This window comes from Lepus europaeus, chromosome 8 (genome assembly GCF_033115175.1).
Source record: "Lepus europaeus isolate LE1 chromosome 8, mLepTim1.pri, whole genome shotgun sequence".
Classification (NCBI taxonomy): domain Eukaryota; kingdom Metazoa; phylum Chordata; class Mammalia; order Lagomorpha; family Leporidae; genus Lepus; species Lepus europaeus.
This window is the reverse complement of record NC_084834.1, coordinates 120,378,846-120,395,994: the sequence shown is the minus strand read 5'-3', so window position 1 is coordinate 120,395,994 and position 17,149 is coordinate 120,378,846.

Genomic DNA, 17,149 nt, shown 5'->3' with positions numbered 1-17,149 from the left:
ATACCTAGAGGCATGTGCTGGGTGTGGCCAGGGAGTTCTGTTCAGTGTTCCAGGGTGAAGGGAGTACCCAAGGTGACACCCAGGTGGGTGTGGGAAATGTCCTGTTTTTTTTTTTTTTCACCAGAGGGGAGGTTTATTCTGCTCTGTTGGCATAGCTTCATGTTCACCTCCTCTCCTTGAGGAAGACCAGTGCTTAGGTGCTAGCCCTAGTGGGTACAATATTCATCAGTGGTGCTCCAAGAACCACACACAGGATCTGTCTAGTCTCCAGTGTAAGCATGGATCCCCCAGGGAATCAGGGGGCCCCAAGCAGATGGAGCTTCCTGCAATGACTGCCCAATGTCCCGGCCACACCCTGAGCCCTCCCACTCAGCCACAGTGTTTTCACAGTCCTGGCACACAAGTCACAAGCACCCAACCCCCTGTCCATTCTTACAGCCAGACTTAGGTGTCTCCACTCAGCTGCTGGGCACATGGACACGAGCTAGCACAGCTGTTATGTATGTCCAGAATGGCACCCACCCTCACTCAGCTTGTTACAGGACACCGGTGCAGGGTGATCAGGGAGAAATGTGCCCCCTTTTTTTCTCCTCTAGTTTGGCAGGTACATTTTCCCCCACAGGGCTCCAAGTCAGAGTTGCACCAGGCTCTTCCCACAGCTTTATCGCCAGTGGTTTGAGCTACTGCAGTCTGGTCTCACCTCATTCTCCAGAGATGGTGCTGAGGCTCTTGGGGTCCTGAGTTGTGCATGTCCACACTCTTCACGTTGTCCATAGTGTCCCTCTAATTTGCATGGAGTTTCCTCTGCTGTTTTCTCCCTAACTATTCCCTGAGACTGCATTCTGTCCACTTTTTAAAACTATCTTTCCAGGGCCGGTGCTGTGGCCCACTTGGTTAATCCTCCACCTGCAGTGCCAGCATCCCATATGGGCACCGGGTTCTAGTCCCAGCTGCTCCTCTTCTAGTCCAGCTCTCTGCTGTGACCTGGGAGGGCAGTAGAGGATGGCCCAAGTGCTTGGGCTCCTACATCCACATGGGAGACCAGGAGGAAGCACCTGGCTCCTGGAGTGAACCAGTGGAAGGAAGACCTTTCTCTCTGTCTTTCGCTCTCTCACTGTCTATAACTCTACCTGTCAAATAAATTAAAAAAAAAAAAAAACCTGTCTTCCCCTAGGCTGGAACAGTAAGCTCTTTTTTAAGTTTCAGGGAAAGAAATTGGAATGAACCATAGTTTAGTGACATACAAAGAGTTTTCAAAAGGTTCATGGAGGGGCCAGAGTTGTGGCATAGTGTGTAAAGACTGCAATGCCAGCGTCCATATGGTCTCCTGTCTGTGTCCTGGCTGCTCCACTTCTGATCTGCTTCCCTGCTGATGGCCTGGGAAGGGCAGTGGAAAATGGCCCAAGTGCTTAGGCCCCTGAAACCAATGTCACAGCTATCTGGAGAATAAGCTAGATGGTGGCCGGCGCCGTGGTTAATCCTCTGCCTGTGGCACCGGCATCCCATATGGGTGCTGAGTTCTAGTCGCAGTTGCTCCTCTTCCAGTCCAGCTCTCTGCTGTGGCCTGGGAAGGCAGTGGAGGATGGCCCAAGTGCTTGGGCCCCTGCGCCTGCATGGGAGACCAGGAAGAAGCACCTGGCTCCTGGCTTCGGATTGGCGTAGCTCTGGCTGTAGCGGCCATTTGGGGCATGAACCAACGGAAGGAAGACCTTTCTCTCTGTCTCACTGTCTAACTCTGCCTGTCAAAAAAAAAAAAATAAGCTAGATGGAAGATGTGTCTCTGTGTTTCCCTCTCTCTGTAGTTCTGAATTTCAAATAAATAAGTAGATCTCTTAAAAGAAATATTTATGTAAAATGCATAGTATGAAGAAACTATGCATGATTCCAGATTTTTTTACATTTAAATAGACTTCATCTTGTAATTCTGTTTTCCATGAACTTGTTGAAGTGCCCTTAAATACAAGTGTTCTGATGCATATTATGTCACCAGGGTTTGCTGCCTTTAGAATTTGGCCTATTTCCTTTCAATGTTTTTCTGTAGTATTTTATAACACCTTATTATCATACTGTTCATACTATTTAGAATTCTGCTTTCTGAAAAACCTACTAATATAGCAATTACCTATCCATTATCTGATAACTGTAGCTTTAAATGGGCGCCTCATATTTCTTATGTGGGCTGATTACCATATGGATACATAATTCATTCAGAAAATGTTTGCTGAGTGTCTTCTGTCACTATACTGGTCCCGGAGATAAGATGATGAATACGAGACAGTCCTTGGCTTAGAGGTACTCAGACCGACATGTAGGGAGGAAGAAAGGAAAGCATCAGTTACAGTCACATACTTTGAACAGCAGATTGTTTAAAGCATTGCAGTATACAGGTGTGGACTTAAGTTCTCAAAATGCTTCCATCTTTTTGGCAGTTGACCCAAGTGGCTGCAGTGAGTAAACTCTGGAATTCCAAAGCAGGAAGAAGGAGTCAGAACTCTTCCGCAGTTGGCGTTGGCTGAGCCTCTCGCGCCATCTTAATTTGGGGGATAGCAGTGCCAACGTGGTAGCACTGCTGTGAGGCCAATGAGAACCTGCCGAGCCCCTATCACATTTTAGGTCAGTTCCATATGGAAACCACTGGTCTCGTGTGCTCATGCTGACCACGTGAAATGCCTCTTCTGAACTGAGATGTGCTGTAACTGTAAAACCCATGATGGCCGGCCCCGCGGCTCAATAGGCTAATCCTCTGCCTGCGGCACCGGCACACCGGGGTTCTGGTCCCAGTCGGGGCAGCAGATTCTGTCATGGTCACTCCTCTTCCAGTCCAGCTCTCTGCTGTGGCCCGGGAGTGCAGTGGCGGATGGCCCAGGTACTTGGGCCCTGCACCGGCATGGGAGACTGGGAGGGGCACCTGGCTCCTGACTTTGGATCTGCACGGTACGCCGGCTGCAGTGGCCATTGGGGGGTGAACTGGCGGAAAAGGGGGGGCCTTTTTTTCTCTCTCTCTCTCACTGTCCACTCTGCCTGTAAAAAATAAATAAATAAATAAAACCAAAAACCATGCTACATTTCAAAGATTTATTGTTTAAAAAGGAATGTGAAATATCTCACTAATAATTTTTATATTGATTATGTATCAAATGATAATATTTCAAATATATATATATATTATTTATTTGACAGAGTTAGACAGTAAGAGAGAGAGAGAAAGGTCTTCCTTCCGTTGGTTCACCCCTCAAATGGCTGTTACAGCTGGAGCTACGCCAATCCGAAGCCAGGATCCAGGTGCTTCTTCCTGGTCTCCCATGCAGCGCAGGGGCCCAAGCACCTGGGCCATCCTCCACTGCCTTCCCAGGCCACAGCAGAGAGCTGGCCTGGAAGAGGAGCAACTGGGACTAGAACTCAGCACCCATATGAGATGCCGGTGCCACAGGCGGAGGATTAACCAAGTGAGCCACGGCGCTGGACCCTCAAATATATATTTTAAAGTTTTATCTGCTTTATTTTAATGTGGCTGCTAGATAATTTTAAATTAAATGTGTGGTCTATATTATATTTCTATCGGGCAGTGCTATTAAAGGCCCCTAGTATATTTTAGTTGAATCTCCATTGAATCTCGCAGTTAGCTCTTCTAATCTGGATCTTTTCCTCCTGTGCATCTCTCTCTCTCTCTCTCTCTCTCTCTCTATCTCTATCTCTCTCTTTATCTCTCTATCTCTCTATTATCTACCCTCTACTTTCTGCTAGGATTAGCCACTTGTCATTTTTGGGATTTATTTCTTTAGATATAAAATGGAGATAGAAATGCTTATCTTACTATCCATAGACTTGTTGTAAGATAAAATACAACAACAACAACAAAAATTAGAAAAAAAGATAAAATACAACAGTGTTTGAAAAATGATTTGTGCTAGGAGCCAGGTGCTTAACCTGGTTTCCCATGGGGTGCAGGGCCCAAGCACTTGGGCCATCCTCCACTGCACTCCCGGGCCACAGCAGAGAGCTGGCCTGGAAGAGGGGCAACCGGGACAGGATCGGTGCCCCGACCGGGACTAGAACCCGGTGTGCCGGCGCCGCAAGGCGGAGGATTAGCCTAGTGAGCCGCGGCGCCGGCCTGCCTTGTTTCCTTTTGATCAAATTGTCTACAGACGCTGTTCAGGGCATTTAGAAGTACAAGTGGTATCTTATTTTTACCTTAGTTAAGTCTCCTTTCCAGCCATACTTGTATACATAAAGCTGCATATAGCAAAGATTTAAATGCAATCTGATGAGTGCAGGTTTGTACTTGTGTGGGCTGGAGTTTTCTACAGGGTCTCTCCTGTGAACAGTGATCCAGACAGGGGATTCTGTATAAATAGTCTGGGAACACACTGTCCCAAATCTTTTCATACATGTAATGTACAAGTATTTTATGCAATTTGAATTCCATTGATATGTTGCCTTTCTGATGTAACCATAGTTTTGGACCTTTTCCATGTAATATTCAATGACTTGGGAGAGTAAAGAAAGGTGGTAGTAAATAAACTGGCTATGATTTCAGTTAGATTTTTAAATGTATTTTAGAAGTTAAAACAGTAGTAGTCATATGCATTTGAAAAATTGCTACATTTGGATTTGAAACGTATAATTTAGATGATGTTCATATGATGCATGGTGCCATATGAATTTGTTTGGGATCCTTGGGTTAACTCTGTGTTTTCCACAAACTGGGCACTACTGCACTGGAGAAGCCCCTGAGCCGTGGGCCTTCTGTACAGACCAGTCGCCCAGGGCACCCTGTGTGGTAGGAGTTAACATCTTCCAGGAAACAGGCAGTTCAGTAGCGATGCTGTGGTCATCATAAATGCACTGCTGAGCATGTACCAGCCGTGTGTAGTGACTGCTGTGATTTTAGGGTCCTTTTTGAAACTGGGATGCACTCAGGGCCACACAGGAGAACCTTCATCAGGTTTAGGTTTGCAGTCCAGGTCTGTCCCTGGGTTGTTCTCTAATTTCAGGGAGATCAGATTCAACATGGACTTTTCAAATATTCATCTTGCAAATAGATTGTAACTCTTGGGATTTATCGTCTTTCCCGAGCTTCCCCACTCATCTTAAACCGTGTAAATCCTACGTTTTTTGCTCCACATTTGGTGGACACAGGTGTCAGTTTGCTTGTGTGTCGCCAGAGCAGCCTCAGCAGGCATTTCTCAGAGGAGGGCTTCGTTTGCCACCTGTCAAGGAGGGAGAGGATACGGTTCTCGTAAAGAACGTGTCTCCCCGAGAAGCCGTTTTCTCGGACTTTCTTGCAAGGGTTGGGGAAGTGTCCAGGCTGTGAAAGAGGGAGTCAGTGGGCCTGTCCTGCCCACACCGTGCACATCTCCATGAAGTGTGTGTTGGTGACCTGACCTCTCTGAGTGCAATGCTGAAATGTGTGCAGACACGTAAACTGCTTTTGATTCTCCGCCCTGTTCCTGGGTCTCCCCTCTTGCCTGCATCCTATACTCTTGGTTTCAGAGACTCAGTTCATGGGCAAAATGTTGCACTTTCTGTCTTCTCTGTTCTGATTGGCTATGCTGCAGACTCTCACACTTCCATCAGTTCTACTTCAGTTCTGTAATGGTTTCAGTGTGAACCAGCCACCCTCGAAGCTTCTACAGGGCGTAAGACTGGACAATTAGTGGGCACTCACTAGACAGATATTTCTTTAGGTTATTAGATTCTTTCTTGGGATTTCTTTTTCTCCCTTCCCTTTTTAATCAGTTAATAAACTGTATATTTAAGCATGCAAGATAAATATATGTGATAACGCTTCTGAGTTATTGGAGGAAAGTCAGGCAGATCCGTGAGGCCCAGAGGAACAAATGGCCAGCGGTTGGACAGCAGAGAACTCTGGTAGCTGACCTGTTTTGCAGTGTCAAACAACACAGCAGGAAGCTGTGGAGGTCCTTGAGCTCAGTCACAACTGCTGAACTCTATTAGAGTGGCTGGATCCTTTTTCTAAGATTTCTTTATAGTTGCAATGTGAAAAACCAGTTGCTCATTAGGAATTGATTATTTAAAAACAAGAGCAATTAGTGATGATACAAATTACATTTTACCCCTTGTGTTAGATACACTGAGTGGATGAGTGATTTATAGGTATGAAAACTCCGAAGGACAATGTATAATAACATCTAATGTTTTAGCATTAACTTTAAAAGAAGTATAGTTGCTGTTGTTGATGTTTAGTTTTAGGTATTCTGAAATGAAATAAGATGGGGCCGGCACTGTGGTGAGTGGGTAAAGATGCTGTCTATGGTGCTGGCATCCCATATGGGTGCTGGTTCAAGTCCTGGCTGCTCCACTTCCAATCCAGCTCCCTGCTGATGTACCTTGGAAAGCAGTGGAGGATGGTCCAAGTGCTGGGCCCCTGCTCCCACGTGGAAGACCTGGAAGAAGCTCCTGGCTTTAGACTGTCCCAGCTCTAGCCTTTGCAACCATTTGGAGAGTGAACCAGTGGATGGAAGATTTCTCTTTCTGTATCTGTCTCCCCCTCCACAATCTCTGTAACTCTGCCTTTCAAAAAAATAAATTTTTTTAGAAAACAGAGATAAGGTGGCACTTTGATTTTAGATTCATCTTCTACATATCACACTCCCTCATCCGTCAAGCAGTCATCAATCAAAAAAATTTAATAGGGGTTAGGCATTGAAGCACAGCAAGTTAAGCTACTGTTGTGACACCTGCATCCCATATTGGAATGCCAGTTCAAGTCCTTGAACCGCTCCGTTTCCAGTTTACTCTCTGCTAACCTTCCGGAGGAAGCAGAAGATGGCTCATTTACTTGGGCCCCTGCACCCACATGGGAGACCTGGATGGAGTTCCTGGCTCCTGGCTTTGCCTGGTCCAGGTGTGGCTGTTGTGGCCAGTTGGGGAATGAATCCGCAGATGGAAGATATCTAGCCCCCTGTTTAATAAGCATGGGTATAATCTTGTAAGAAAATATAATTCAGTTCAACAACTGGAGCATTTATCTAATGTCAGGCTTAGTGCTATTAAAAGAGATAGAACAGTTGACAGGAAGTGATTCTCTGTCTTGTTGAATTCACAGTCTGCATGAAAACAAATAGTAAACAATTACACAAGTAATCCAGTCTAAATGCATATAAAAATTAAACTGAATTGATTTAAACAGTGCTAAATATGACATGGCCCCTTTTCTCTCTTTTAAAGATTGATTTATTTATTTGAGAGGTGGAGTTACAGACAGAAAGAGACACACAGAGATAGGCTGGTTCACTTCCCAAATGGCCACAATGGCCAGAGCTTGGCCCATCAGGAGCAAGGGGCTTCTTCCAGGTCTCCCATATGGGTACATGAGCCCAAGGACTTGGGCCATCCTCCATTGCTTTCCTAGGCCATTGCAGGGAGCTGGATTGGAAGTGGAGCAACTAGAACTTGAATCGGCGCCCATATGGGATGCTGGCTCCGCTGGCAGAGGCTTCACCTACTATGCCACAGCGCCAGCCCTGGCCCCTTCTCTTAAGTTAATAATTTAAGTGTTAAAAGAGAGATGAGTGTATCCAATTTATTAGAATGTGAAGTAAAATAAATTTTATAAAAGGGATCCAAAACTAATACTTTGGGGCAAAGACTAGAAAATGATTTATCAGGGCCTCAGGAATTGTGAAAGACTTCATGAATCAGAAACCAGGCTAGAAGGGTAAGCGTCCTTCATTTAACTGTACCAAAGGAAGGAAAGGCATCCTGGTTTTGGTGACACTGGTTAATCATATCCCTGATCCGCTCCTGTTGATGGTGGCAAAGATGAAGATTCATTAACAGCTGTGTTGCTGATCAAGCCTGAGTGAGGAATAGGGCTTGGACCCAAGGCTGAGACAGGGCCTACCACATTTCTGCCTCCCCCTCAATTTCGTGTGTCTACTTCCTGGGAGGCAGAAGAGCTGGAGAACTGAGTGCTGACCCAGAGGATGTGCCGTGCTTATGAACAAGCAGCTCTGTCCCACAGGAGGCCAGCCAGAAACTGGGCCACGCATGAACACCAGTCTTCTACCCGGACGGATTGTCTATGTCTCTTTGCGGGGGAGGGGAATGGGCAGAAGTTTCCGTACTTTTACAGGCAAAGCCAGAACCTTGGGGAGAAGAACAGAAGAAATCAGAAATCCCATTATGCTACTTAGGGTGGGATGTGGGTCTCCCAAGCAGCAGTGACACTCTGAAGATCCGCCATAGACCAGATGCAGGGAGATAAGGAGATCTGAGGCTTCGAGTGGCCCAGGAAGGCCGATTGCCTGGAGATGGTGGCACTTGACCTGTGCCCGAGACTCAGATGGAAAGGACAGGTTCACGCTGGCTTTCCTCTTCTCAACACCATGCAGCGCATTGTAGAAAGCAGGCTGTTACACACTTTTGCTAAAAGCTATGGGGCAGCTCATGAAGTTTCTTAGAACAGCACATTCTTTTTTTTTTTTTTTTTTTTTTTTTTTTAATTTGAAAGGTAGAGTTACAGAGAGAGAGAGAGAGACAGAGAAAAAGGTCTTCCTTCTGTTGGTTCACCCCCCAAATGGCTGCTATGGCCGGTGCTGCGCTGATCCAAACCTAGGAGCCAAGTGCTTCCTCCTGGTCTCCCATGCAGGTGCAGGGCCCAAGCACTTGGGCCATCCTCCACTGCCTTCCTGGGCCACAGCAGAGAGCTGGACTGGAAGAGGAGCAGCCGGGACTAGAACCTGGTGCCCATATGGGATGCTGGTGCCGCAGGCGGAGGATTAACCAAATGAGCCATGGCGCCGGCCTCTAGCATTCTTTGACAATGGAAAAAAGAGTGGCTTTGGGAGCTCCAACGCGATTCCAGGTAAGGGGCTGCTAGTTCAGGTGTTTCAAAAGCAACACGCAGGTGGCAAATGTCCATGGTCAGTGCTCCCTGTGCGGATGGAACGTTCGTTTGGTCCCTGACTCCTTCACCTCCACCTGCATTTCCTGGTAGTGGAAGATGGCCCTCATTTTCAATAGTATTTCATGGATTCATGCCAAGCCGTGAAGACAGACATGGTGTCCTCTTTGAGAAAGGTGCTGTTGAGTGGGTAGGGAATGAGGTTGCCGGTTGGAAGCACAGTGAACATTTCAGTGCTCAGGTAACCTACTATTTAAACAGTTTGTGGAGGTAAATTGACACAGTAAACCGCACCTAGTTAAAGCATGCAGTTTGAAGGGATTTGACACAAATGGACTTGAACCGTACTCTGCTGTCTTTGGGCAGTAAAGAGCAAACGCTCACTGCATTTCAATTAACGCTTCATCCCTTGGGGCTGGCATTGTGGTGCAGCAGATTAAGCTGCTGCTAGCAACACCGGCATCCCCTATCAGCGTGCTGGCGGAGTCCTAGCCGAGTCCCAGCTGCTCCCCTTCCCACCCAGCTCCCTGCTAATGCGCTTGGGAAGGCAGCAGAAGAAGGCCTGAGGACTTGGGCCACTGCCACCTGCTTGGGAGACCAGGATGGAGTTCCTGGCTCCTGGCTTCTACATGGTCCAGCCCCAACTGTTGTGGCCATTTGAGAAGTAAACCAGTGGATGAACGATCTGTCTGTCCCTGTCCCTCTTTATTCTTTCTCTCTGCCTTTAAGATAAAATGAAGGCCGGCGCCGCGGCTCACTTGGCTAATCCTCTGCCTATGGCACCAACACCCTGGGTTCTAGTCCCGGTCAGGGCGCCGGATACTGTCCCGGTTGCTCCTCTTCCAGTCCAGCTCTCTGCTATGGCCCGGGAAGGCAGTGGAGGATGGCCCAAGTGCTTGGGTCCTGCACCCACATGGGAGACCAGAAGGAAGCACCTGGCTCCTGGCTTCAGATCGACGCAGTGTGCCAGCCGCAGCATTCCAGCTGTAGCAGCCATTTGGGGGGTGAACCAACAGCAAAGGAAGACCTTTCTCTCTGTCTCTCTCTCTCTCTCTGTCCACTCTGCCTGTCAAAAAAAAAAAGATAAAAATAAATAATTTGAGGCTAACATTGTGGTGTAGCAGGTAAAACCACCTGTGGTTGTTTGTGTCCTGCCTGTCCCACTTCTGATCCAGCTCCCTGCTAATGCATCTGAGAAAGTAGCAGGAGATGGCCCAAGTGCTTGGCCCCCTGACACCATGTGGGAGACCCAGATGATGTTTCTGGCTCCTGGCTTTGGCCTGGCCCAGCACTGCTTGTTGTGACCATCTGGGAGTGAATCAGTGGGTAGAAGATCTCTTTCTGTATCTTTATCTCTCTCTGTAACTCTGACTTTCTTGAAAATAAGTAAATCTTTTTAAAAAGAAAATAAATAATTAAAAATATGTAAAAATGATACAATATTTACCAATTTATTGTTTTTCTGGCATTTTTTATTCATCATAGCAATTCCATGGTTTATGTTGTTTTCCATATCAGTAGTTTGTTCCTTTTTGTTGTTGAGTAGTGTTCTGTTTACGGCTATAGTATTTTTTAAAATAATTCTCCTGTGGATGGAAATTTAGAATGTTTCCAGGGTTGGACTATTTAAATAAAGAGGCCACAAAGATTCATCTATGTATATTTCATGTTAATTTTTGCATATGATATGTAGTAAAGATTAAAGAATTATTTATTTACTCATACCTAACCTCCTTGAGTTGCCCTCCCAGCATATGTCAGTCAGTGTGATGTTTCTGATTCTTCTATCTATTTCGTCCATATTTACACCAATATCATATTGTCTTCTTTTTTTAGATTTATATATATATATATTTTTAAAGATTTATTTATTTATTTGAAAGTTAGAGTTACACCAGGAGAGGAGAGCAGAGAGAGAGAGAGGTCTTCCATCTACTGGTTTGCTCCCCAGTTGGCCACAATGGACAGAACTGTGCCAATCCGAAACCAGGAGCCAGGAGCTTCTTCCAGGTCTCCCACGTGGTTACAGGGGCCCAGGACTTGAGTCATCTCCCACTGCCATAGCAGGCCATAGCAGAGAGCTGGATCGAAAGTGGAGCAGCTGGGACTCGAACTGGCAGCAATATGGGATGCCGGTACTGCAGGTGGCAGCCTTACCTGCTATGGCATAGCACCAGCCTCCTAGATTTTTATATTTAAGATTAATTTATTTGAAAGGCAGAGTTACAGAGAAAGAGAGGGAGAGACAGAGAGAGACATCTTCCATCTGCTGATTCATGCCCCAGATGGCTGCAATGGCTGGAGCTGGGCCAGTCTAAAGCTAAGAGTCAGGAGCTTCTTCCAGGTCTCCCATGTGGATGCAGGGGTCCAAGCACTTGGGCCATCTTTTGCTGCTTTCCCAGGTGCATTAGCGGGTAGCTGGATCAGAAATGGACACCTGGGACTTGAACTGGTACCCATATGGGTTGTGAGTGCCACAGGCTGTGGCTTAACTTGCCACGCCCCAGTGCTGGCCTCAAGATTTTTATTTTTTAAAAAATTTATCTGAAAGGCAGTTATAGAGAGAGAGGGAGAAAAGGAGAGAGAGAGAATATCTTCCATCTGCGTCTTCACTCCTTGAATGGCTGCACCAACCAGGGCTGGCCCAGGTCTAAGCCAGGAGCCTGGTTCTCCATCTGGATCTCCCATGTGGGTGGCAGGCACCCAAGAACTTGAGTAAAGTTGTCTGCTGCTTTCCCAGACATATTTGTAGAAAGCTGGATCAGAAGTGGAGCATCCGGGTCTCCAGCCCATGCTCATATGGGATGCCAGCGCCAGAGGCATCATACCACAACACAGGCCTCAATACCCTACTGTCTTGACTAATATAGCTTTATAGTAAATCTTAAAGACACATAGTTAAAGTCCTCCAGTTTTGTTCTTTCAAAAAATTGTTTTGGCTATTCTAAATCATTGGTATTTCTACATAAATTTCTTATTTCTACCAAAACACTTTGGAGGGATTTTTGGCTTTGATTGGGATTACACTGAGCCGCTAGATCAATCTGAAGAGAACTGATACGTTACCAATCCTGAGTCTTCTCATCCATGGGCTTGATTACTCTCTACTCGGGTCTTTGATTTCTTTGAGCTGTGTTTTATAGCTTTTGGTGTACATCTTACACATCCTCTGTTACATTTACCCTAAATAGTTAATATTTTAAAACTATTGTTAATGGTGTTGTTTTTTAACATTTCAATTCTAATTGTTGCTAATGCATAGAAGTATAATTTTGATATTGATTTTGTCTTGAAATGCTGGAGTTAATTTGGTAATTAGTATGGTTGTACTTAAATCTATGGTATTTGTTTATTTTTTTCCCATTTGCTCTTTGTCCTTTTTTTCCCCCTTTGTCCCTGCCTTCTTCGGGTAGGATTGAATTCTTTGGGAGACAAGACCATGTAAATTTTAAGATTCCCATTATCTCCACTATTGGTTTACTAGTTATATTTTTCACCATAGTTGGAAAATTTATGGTGTCCATTTCTGACTGTCTCCATGTCCAAGCAGTGGTGTACTGTGTCCCATGTGCTATAAGAGCCATGACACCCCCCCACACACACACAATGCACACACACACTGATCTTTGCATGTTGTTGTATATTGTACTACATGATTTTGGATGATAAATCCTATAATTTCTTGTTACTTAATTTTGCTCTCAATACGTAATTATCTTTTTTTTTTTTTTTTGACAAATAGAGTTGGACAGTGAGGGAGAGAGAGAAAAAGGTCTTCCTTCCATTGATTCACCCTCCAAATGGCCGCTATGGCAAGGAACCAGGTGCTTCTTCCTGGTCTCCCATGCAGGTGCAGGGCCCAAGCATTTGGGCCATCCTCCACTTCCTTCCCGGGCCACAGCAGAGAGCTAGACTGGAAGAGGAGCAACCGGGACTAGAACCTGGTGCCCATAAGGGATGCCGGTGCCATAGGCGGAGGATTAACCAAGTGAGCCATGGCGCCGGCCCCATCAATATGTAATTATCTTTTAAAGACACTTTTTAAAAATCTTGTATTCACTTCCACCTTTATCATTTTCAGTACTCTTTATCATTGTTTTTGAGAGATTTATTTATTTATTTGAAAGAGTTACAGAGAGAAGGAGAAACAGAGAGAAAGAATCTTCCACCCACTGGTTTACTTCCCTGATGGCTGCAACGGCCAGTGCAGGGCCAGGCCAAAGTCAGGAGCCAGGAACTTCATCCAGGTCTCCCACGTGGGTGGCAGGGCCCAAACATTTGGGCCGTTTTCCACTGCTTTCCCCAGGCCGTTAGCAGGGGGTTGGATCAGATGTGGGGCATGAATGGGTATCCATATGGGATGGTCGTGTCCCAGGCGGCAGCTTTGCCTGCCGTGCCCCGATGCCTGCCCCTTTGCCATGCTGTGTAGGTCCAGATTCATATGTATCTGAGAGCCTATTTCTTCTGCCTGAAGAACTTCCCGTAATCTCCTTGTAGGGCTGACAAGGAGTTTTTGTTGAGCTTTATTTTTGAAAGATACCTCCTTGAGGGAGAGAAGTCTAGGATGGGAGTGGCGGCGCCCTCCTCGCCTGGGCCCCACCTGCCCTAGCGTCCATACCTGTCAACTCCGTCACCTCATGCCCAAGACCTGAGGCTGAACCTGGCTGCTGCTCCCTGCAGATGCTGGGGCTGTCTGAGGGCTCGCTGCCCTGCCTGCCCTTCCCCCAGGATCGCTGCTCTGTGCTCTCCACCGTCTAGTGTCTGAAAGTCTTGATGCATCCCTCTGTCCAGCTTCTTAGCCTGAGAAGGCAGATCCCACCTCTGTCGCTTCATCATGGCCAGACCTGGGTAACTTATTACAGATGAAAGCCTTGCAGCGAGAGGACGGATTGCAGGTGCTGTTAATTTCAGATATTCTGCTCTGTGGGCTTTAAGGGCAGAGTGATGACGGGGGTAAGGCCCTTGTCTCTGCGGAACTTCCATAGGACGCTTTTGCGGCAAGAGGACCCTAGCACCTTAAGCCTGTCTCTCTCCTTCCTTCCTGCCTTCCTTCCTTCTGGATTTTATTTATTTATTTGAGAGGTAGAGTTACAAACACAGAGAGAGATAGAGAAAGGTGTTCCATCCACTTGTTCACTCCCCAAATGGCTGCAACGGCCGGAGCTGGGCCAATCCGGAGCCAGGAGCTTCTTCCGTGTCTCCACACAGGTGCAGGGGCCTGAGGACTTGGGCCATCTTCCACTACTTTCCCAGGCCATAGCAGAGAGCTGGACTGGAAGTAGAGCAGCCGGGACTAGAACCAGCGACCGTATGGGATGCTGGCGCGCAGGCGGAGGGTTAACCTACTGCACCACAGTGCCAGCCCCAAGCCTTTCTTTCTATTCACCTTTCAGTGGAGTAGACCTTTTAGTGTGGGTTAAGGTGACAGGGCACCTGCCCCCCTTCCTCCATGTGGTGATTTCTGTGCGATTGTGATGTAAAGGTTGAAATCCCTGATTCGGGAGATAGATGGGGTATTGCAGGAATGATAGTAAGTCCCTAACACTCCGGTTCTCTGAATCTCAATTTAGTCTGTCTGTTAACCATGTGATTGCACTTGAACTCCTGTGAGTAAAAGGCCAGTTGGTCACCCCTGTTTGTGACAAGGTTTCGCCCTACCTAAGACTAGAAGAAATACCTCGTCTAATTTCAAGCCTTCTGATCTAAAAACCAGAAATAACTGTCACTCTTTAATCCACAAAGAAAACACACTTGGTGATTCCTGTTTCCAGTCTTTTCCCGACGATATCTCCTTTTTTTTTTTCTCAGCTGATTTCCACAAGCTCTCGTTGTCAGGTAGAACGTTAGTGGGCTCCGTCGTTGGTCCAGTGTGTATAGTAATCCTGATGAGAGGTGTGCAGATGGCGTGAGGGCAAGTGCAGGTAAGGTGCCGACAGTGTCTGGATAGCAGTGGGACGAGATTCAGTTAGGAAAGCCGGGGCCTAGCTTGCTGTCGTCACAAACACGCTTCCAGATACTCAGTTACTGGTACGCTAGTGGTAACATCCCTCTTCCGCGTGGAACTAGATTTGTGTCATTGCTCCAGTAGTTAATAGTCCTCAGACGTCATAATATTCCTGCCGTGCCTCTAAAGCTTTCTTAGGAGCCAGGGGCAGGGGAAACTTGACTTCTTCTCTCTTCGGAATCTGAGTCTGGAGATGGCTGCCCCCGCCCACCACCTGCTTGCCCCTCCCCACTGCCTGTGTCTTTTGCGTGGCTCCTGGAGAAAGAGCCTCCTCCTTTCCTTTTCGCTACATGCCCGGGGCAGGGCTGGAGGGAGGAAAAGCAGTCCTTTCTCAGCCTGGACCCTGGGGAGCTTAGAGTGGCACCTTTGTTAGGATGAAAGCCAGAGGAGGTTCTGAAAGGAGTGCCCAGGCGGTGGCCTCCCTGCTGGCATCTGCGTCCAGGCCTGGGTCACCAGCCTGCCTTGCAAGGGCGCTCCCACGTGGAACAGTGGCCGCTGAGAGGGAGGGCAGTGGCATGGTGCTGGAACGTGAGTTTACTCCCTAGGAATACGATGAATATGCAAATTATGACAGAAGAGGAAAAATGCTTCCTTGGGCATCCGTTCTTTTTTGAGTCTGTGTACACAAATAAAATGGAAAGAAGCCCACTGGCATCTCCACATATTTAAACTCTGAATTTCTTTGCCCTATTCCTTTTCAATACCTGCCTACCAGCATAAAGATTTTGAAATTAAAATCCCAACAGAAATATAATTTGGTATTGAGCTATTTAAAAGATAGCCTCATGTAATATAAATGTATGTTTTCATCAGTTTTCTCCTGGATTGTGGCAAACCTGTTTAAATTTGCATCACTGTGTGTATTTATAAGAATGTGGCTGCCAGAGCCCCCAGGCAGTTTTCCTCTCTTTCCTTTGATATGCGTAGTTCAACCCTTTTAGTATCTCACTTGTCAGCTCCCTTCCCCTCTGTTTCCAGTTGGCAGAAGACAGCAAGAGTCGTTTCCACTGAGATCTAGCAGGGTTGGATGTCTCGTGGGCCCCGTCTCCACAGCAAACTCACCCTCTCGTTCTCTTGCCTTCACGGTGGGCCTTGGCAGGGGCCGCGGTGGCGCTGAGGGGTTGGGAAAGAGCGTGGGTCGTGTCTGATCCCACGGTGTGATGGTTAGCACTTGGGCTTTGCAAGTGCATTGGCTAACGTGCTGTTGTGGCATCCTGTGCTGTTTCTACCGTAGCTTCCCTTTGCTGTTGATGTCTGTTTTGCTGTTTTAGTAACCTCTTTTCTCGGAAGCATGTATTCATGTTTATACACTATAATAGAGTTTACTTAACTAGTGTGATCGATAACACTTCCCTGTACGATTGAATTTCTGCACTTCCTGTCTCTAACAGAGTGGCATACATTCCGCTGTTATTTAAGTCCTTGCACACAGAGGCATCACAGACGTGCCTGTTCTCTGTGAACGTGCGTGTGCAGTCCCCGATAATGGAAGGAGGCTGAAAAGCGGTCCTGTAGGGCTCGTCAGCTTTTCCGAGGGCTGGGTCTTGAAACATCCACTTCCTCCCGTCTAGCAGCTCTCATCCTCGCCCTGGAGACCATGGTCCACACTAACAGCCATTCTCTGGGCAGTATCCTGGCCTTGCCTGGCTTTCCATGATGTGAGCCCAGCAGCAACTAACTCCGGATGAGTCCTGGCTCTTTGTTTTCTAAATGCCTGCTCCTGAACGCATGAGTTAGAGAAGGGAGCCGCTCACCAGCATGTGAACAGGTGAGGTGGTGCTGGCCAGAGCACTTGCTCCAGAGGTCAGAGGAAGGGGAGGAGTCGTGGACCGGGGTAACCAGAGACAGGGTGAGGGTTGGCTTCTCCTCAGCTTCTGCCATTATTTCTGGTAAGTGCCGCCAAGGGACGTCTTGTCAAGAGCCAAACCCAAAGCATTCAGCAATAGAGTAATGTGATTTGCACATTACATGGCCAGAGATAGACACCAATGAGATTTTTTTAAGAAACAAAGACTAACTTGGCAGATCATTTACCCAGGGAGCACTTAACCCTGCAGGGTGAGGTGGGCCGGCTGATGGAAGGTTTCACAGTGCTGGACAGAGGCTGTGAAACATAGTGCAGCTGCCTGTTACAGGTGGGGACTTGCCTGTCACTGGGCTTTGGGGATACTCCAGAGCTTGAAGTCAAATGTTGTAAAGATAACCCTGTTTTAGGCCGGCACTGTGGCTCACTAGGCTAATCCTCTGCCTTGTGGCGCCAGCACACTGGGTTCTAG